The sequence below is a fragment of the Triticum urartu genome, chromosome 2, assembly GCF_003073215.2.
Source record: "Triticum urartu cultivar G1812 chromosome 2, Tu2.1, whole genome shotgun sequence".
NCBI lineage: Eukaryota > Viridiplantae > Streptophyta > Magnoliopsida > Poales > Poaceae > Triticum > Triticum urartu.
In genome coordinates, this window is record NC_053023.1 from 274,486,774 (window position 1) to 274,492,629 (window position 5,856).

The window sequence follows — 5,856 nt, forward strand, 5'->3', positions numbered from 1 at the left end:
ACGTTCAGCTTTACAAACAAGATGGAATAAACGAGTGATATTAGTATACTCCTTATACTCTAGAATGGTCTGAATCTCTCTATTTAATCCACCCATAAAACATGCAAGCATAGCTTCATTCTCCTCAACAATACCACATCGAATCATGCCAGTTTGTAATTCCTGATAATATTCTTCTACAGAATTTTTTCCTTGTCTTAAGCGCTGCAATTTTTGAAGTATTTCACGTTGATAATATGGTGGAACCCAACGAGTACGCATAGCAGTTTTCAAAGCAGCCCAAGTAGCTGGAATAGGATATAATCTACAATGTTTAGACCACCAAACACATGCAAAGCTAGTGAAAGCACAAACAGCAGCAGGAACACGTCTCTCCTCAGGATATTGTAAACATGTAAATCGTTGTTCAGTTTCTAACTCCCAAGTAAGATATATATCAGGAACATATCTACCCTCAAATGGTGGAATATTCAATTTAGTTTAGGAAGATGGTCATGTACCTCAGGTGGTGGTGCAGCCCTACCGTTGCGATGATATGCATGAGGACGACCTGGTGGTGGTGGTGCTGGTGGTTGCACGTAGTTCTGATTTTGATCAACCTCATCCTTGTAATGGTCCTCCACCCCTGCAGTAGCAGCAGGAGCGACAAAAGCACCAACAGTAGGTATAGCAGCACTAGAAGTTTGACCAGGCTCAATGGGAACGCATTGTGCTCGTCCCACTTGATTTGGAAGACGATGTTGTTGTGGTTGTAGAGGTGCGACAAGTGCAGCGGGCGGTGGAAGACGCGCGAGCAATTTATTAAACTTGTTATCGAGCTTTGTTTCGAACGCCTTCTCAATGCCATCTATCTTCTCCATGGCCTCTTCAAATCTGTTTAGCACATCTTCCACCTGTCCACTCATCATTTGCTGGAACTTATCATGCAACTCTTTGTTCGTCATGTTCTCCCAGTCGGTCTCGTTGGCTTGTGATCTTGCCATGGTTAGCAGCAATAGAAACACACAAGAATATGATCCTACAGACTACTAGTAAGTGGTGGACAGTCACAAATCCATCAAGCAAATCTCAAATTCTTACCAGTTCTTACCAAGCAGCAAGCGGTGATCAGCAACCGTTGTAGTCAAAACTCTCAAAGCTTGGATAGAGCAATTACCAGGGAGATCAAACGCACGACGTAGATGTATGTGGAGCTGGGAAGGCTTATAATATGGTAGCAAAAGGGGTCAGCAATAATCAATTCAGATATGCAAAGTTGAATAAACGCTCAACGACGGTACTGTGCTGGTCCTAGGCTAGACCGTACTAGAGACGCGAGCCTAGAACACTAACAAAATCACGGCGCTGCACGTAAACAAGGGAGGAGCACACTCTGAAAAAAATCTTTTTTCCTCTTTTTTTTGCTCCGCAACAAATTTTTTTCGAAAAAGTCTACAAATGTCCTAAAAATTGCCTAGCCAGAATTTTCCAGACTTTTTTTGAGTTTGGAACTATTTTTCATCTGCGGATGGCTCGAAAGTTGGGGAGTCCTACTCTGTCACGACTCGGAGTATCGCGTGATCTGGAAATCGAAAATAAAGCAACAAGTACTGGACCCGGACTAGGACAGGTGGCGGAGATGAATTTGGTGGAATCTCGGATTGGTGGCGGCGATGAATCTGGTGGAAATCGGACTGGTGGTGGATATATGTTGCAGGTGAACTCGGAGCGTGATGGCGGCGGATATGTGGTGGTGTATATGGACTCGGATTGGTGGTGAATATGTGGTGGTGAATATGGCAGCGACGATGAAGTTGGTGTGGTGGTGGTATATGGCAGGGGCGACGTGATAACCTGCGAACAGAACTCAAAACTCTAAAAGACTAGACGCTAAGACCAGCAACTTGACACGACGATGCAACCGCAAATTCAACAAAGCAAATACAGAAAAGATTATGCAAGGGCTCAGATTGGTTCAGATAGGATAAACTAACCCTATTTTTTTGGCTTTTTTGTGGACTATAGGTATGAAGAACAGACTCGATTTAAACTACAAAAAACTGTAAAATCTCACCGAGCAACCTGGAAATCTGATACCACTTCATAGAGGCAAAGGTGTCCCGATGTTTCGATGAGAAGGTGGTTATCGTTTCTGTGGGAGTCGACCTTGGTGATCCGACTACGAACGTGCGAGACGCTGCGCCTTAGCAATCGCTAAACCAACTTCCGAGGGGTTATTGACCACGCCGGAGCACGATCAACCTGACCACGAGGGTCTGTTTCCTGCGAGCAAACGAAGAACAAGCAAGAAACTAAGATTGCAATCTGGATATTGCGAATATGAGATGAAAGCTTTATTGATCAAGGTGGGGTTCTGTGACGTCTTGGTCTGGTCATTGGACACAAACAAAGTACGCGAAGTTGCAGCTATGGCGAACTTTTAATCTAAACAAAACCCAAAGTCTAAACGATGCCCTAAGTGCTGTATATATGGAGGAGAGAGAGGGAGTTTCGTGGCCCTTGGTGGAGGGGTCCGAAACCAACCCTAACTCTTGTTTCCCCACACATACGGACTCTAAAAACAGCCTATACTTAAGTACTTCGAAAATACATGGGCCTGGCCCAATAATAAGGTGACGCAGCACCTAGCCTCTGGATGAAATTTATGAAGTGGCATCTTGTATATTTTGTCCCATGCTTCATGCACTCATTATGGTGGCTTCAGAGTCCTGAAATCATCACTTGTAACTCCGTTCTTGTTCCCCTTGCGCATGCCATCATCTCCATGCTTGAACTTGCTCCAAGGTTCATCTTTCTTGTCCAAACTAGGCCCTTCATTTGTAAGCAAAACAAATGTATCCAATTTAGGCAGCATCATATTCTCATGAACATTAGAATCGTTACCAAGAAACGAAAGTACCTGATAATTCAATTGGCGTGTGTGAGCTCTAGTAATTGGTCCACTATGTATAGCAGCAGGGGCTGTGGGTGTAACAATGGTATTGATGTCCTCATCATCATCTCATCAAACTAACGTTCGCCTCCTCATCTACCCGTACATGGAGAACGACAGCCTGGACCACTGGCTCCACGAGCACGCGGACGCCAGCGACTCCCTGCCCTAGCCGACGCAGCTGCGGATTGTGCGGGGCGCGGCGAGCGGGCGGGCGCACCGGCACGGCGGCGACGCGTGGATGATGCACCGAGACGTGAAGTCGAGCGACATCCTGCTGGACACGGTGATGGAGGCGCGGCTCGGGGACTTCGGGAGGGCGCGCGGGAGCGATGACATGCAGGTGACGACGGACCTGGTGGGCACGCTGGTACATCCCGCTAGAGTACGGGCACTCGTCGACGGTGACGTACTGGGGCGACGTGTACTGCATGGGGGTGGTGCTGGTGGAGCTGGTGACGGGGCGCCGTCCCGTGGACATGGCGGTGCGGCTCAGCGCGCGGGACGTGACGGCGTGGGCTGTGAGGCTGCGGTGGGAGGGGCGGGGCCACAAGGCCGTGGACGCCGCTGTGTCGGGGCGGCACTGGGAGGAGGCGGTGAGGGTGCTGGAGCTGGCGTGCGCCTGCGTTAGTGAGGACCCCAAGGCAAGGCCCACGGTGCAACAGCTCATCGAGCGGCTTGATGCCATCGCCGCAGTCGCCGCGGCCCCGTAGATTCGCTCTGCCACGGTAGATAACTGAAGCTTGTGTTGATGACTGAATCGATACTACAATAGCTAGCTGTGACAGTAATATCTCATGTACATTTTGACAAGAGTTGATTCGCGTATAAAGATTGAATGGATGATGATTAACTCAGCGGGATTGCTAAGTTTTTCACCGTGCGGATTCAAAAAGTGCATGGCCGTTTAACTATTTTTTAGATTAATCTTTTTTCAATACCCTTTTTTTATCCTTCGAACTATTTCACCTAAAGAGTTTGAACTTTTCTGTAGTCAGACCTTTGGACTGATTGATGACTTTTTTTGTTGTTTGCCTTTACATTTTTTATCGTACAATTTGTCAATGTCATCGTCTCCGAGCTTGAGTGGCTTATACCCATTGAACTGATTGAATTTGTGATGTTGAACTTTTTTTTGTTTTTTACCTTCACATATTTTTCATACAATTTTTCGGTGTCATCGTCTTCGAGATTGAATGGCTTATATCCGTTGAACTGACTGAATTGTTATGTTGAATTTTTTTCTCAATTTTATTATGATTAAGGTGTAGTTTTGAATACGGTAAGAATGCATCATTTTTTGGGACTCCCGAAATGAACGGCGGACTTCTCCAACCAGGTTTTTTGAATTGTGTCGGATGAGCACTTAAACTTATAGAAGCGAAACTTTTGGGGTTTTAATGATAATTTTGTTTTCTCATCCGAACTGATGGTGACATCATCACCCGAACTTGCATAGTTTTATGTAGGCGAATTTACTGAATTTCGTTTGTAATAAATATTTTATGTTTTTTCTCTTCAAATTTTATTTAAATTCCCTAGAATGAACTAACTATGTTTTTTTAAACTTATATGCTAGTAATACATGACCTTTCCATATACGAACTCACTATTTTTAATTGTGTTTGATGAGCACTTGAACTTATATAAGTGGCTTTTTTTAGATTATTATTTTTCCTATTTTTTCGCTTCAAATTTTCTTTTGTCTTCATTTTAGAACTTGTGGTCGCGCACGAGATCACTACAGCATTAGCATGTCCATGTTGTTGAACTAAAGATTTTTTTTTGTCATTGCACTATTGCAATATAAGAACAAGAACAAGTATCAATATAAATTGATACTTTTTTGTAGGTTTTTGGGAATGATAATTTTTGTCTTGTAAATATATAAAAGTTTTAAATACGTGTACTGCACCATTTACAAATGTTTGTACTGCACATGTCCATAATAATTAACACAACCACCATGTGGGCTAGGAAGAGCAGGGCACTTGAATCAGAATTGACACTGAAGAAACTCGCTACAAATCATTACTTATTTAGGCGATATATCTAAACTTACGGAATTTTAAAGCTTGAAAACTTGAACTAACGATGTTTCTTGACACACACCAACTTTTCTGTGTCTTTTTCATGGAATGACATTAGAATATACATGGAACTAATACTAAGTTTAATACAAACATTCTCTATTCATGAACTGACATTTTTTCTTCTTGTGGACTGAAGAAAAGAGAACAAAAATATACATAGAACACACGCTAGAATACACATTGAAGAAAAAAGAATTTCTTCTCCATGAACTGATGATAGAATACACAATATCAAGTATTCTGTCGTTAGGTTTTTTCATGGAAGGCAGTACAAGAATGAGCAGGAAAAAAAGAATCATCCACACGCAAGTACAGCAGCAGTACAAGTTCAGTATCATCTCTCGCACACAAACCTCCTCACCTGCTTCATGTGCGCTTCTCCCTTATTGTTGTGTGCACCTGTGTTGAGTGTACAACAGCAATACTTTTCATGAACGTCGACGAGGCGTGCAGTTGTAATGCCGAGATGAAGATCCTTGACCCCATTGCCTCCCCTGCGGCCGCTGAGCGCAAGCCTTGGCGTGGCAGCCGCGGGTGGTGCGCGGGAGGGAGGGAGGCAGCGGCTGGTGGCGCGGGGCGGGGCATGGAGGACGGTGTGGCACAAGGAGTGGGTTGCGTACCATGCCCGGGGAGGCTGGTGGTCGGGGTGGCGGTGCAGTGGGGGTCGGGGCGGCGGCGCAGTGGGGGGGCTGCTAGTCAGCACAAATTATGTACATCAACAACATTCGCACCACAAGAAAATGAAGCAGTAAATATACCATATATTTGTACATACAAGCATACGGAAAATTATAGAATCAACATAGCATACCCTGATATGTAGTTGCACTG

At 44.6% G+C, this 5,856-nt stretch overlaps 1 pseudogene; it reads left to right on the plus strand.

Moving 5' to 3' along the window:
* The first annotated feature begins 3,221 nt into the window (after nucleotides 1-3,221).
* LOC125536213 lies at nucleotides 3,222-3,672 on the plus strand (annotated as a pseudogene).
* The last annotated feature ends 2,184 nt before the right edge of the window (nucleotides 3,673-5,856 follow it).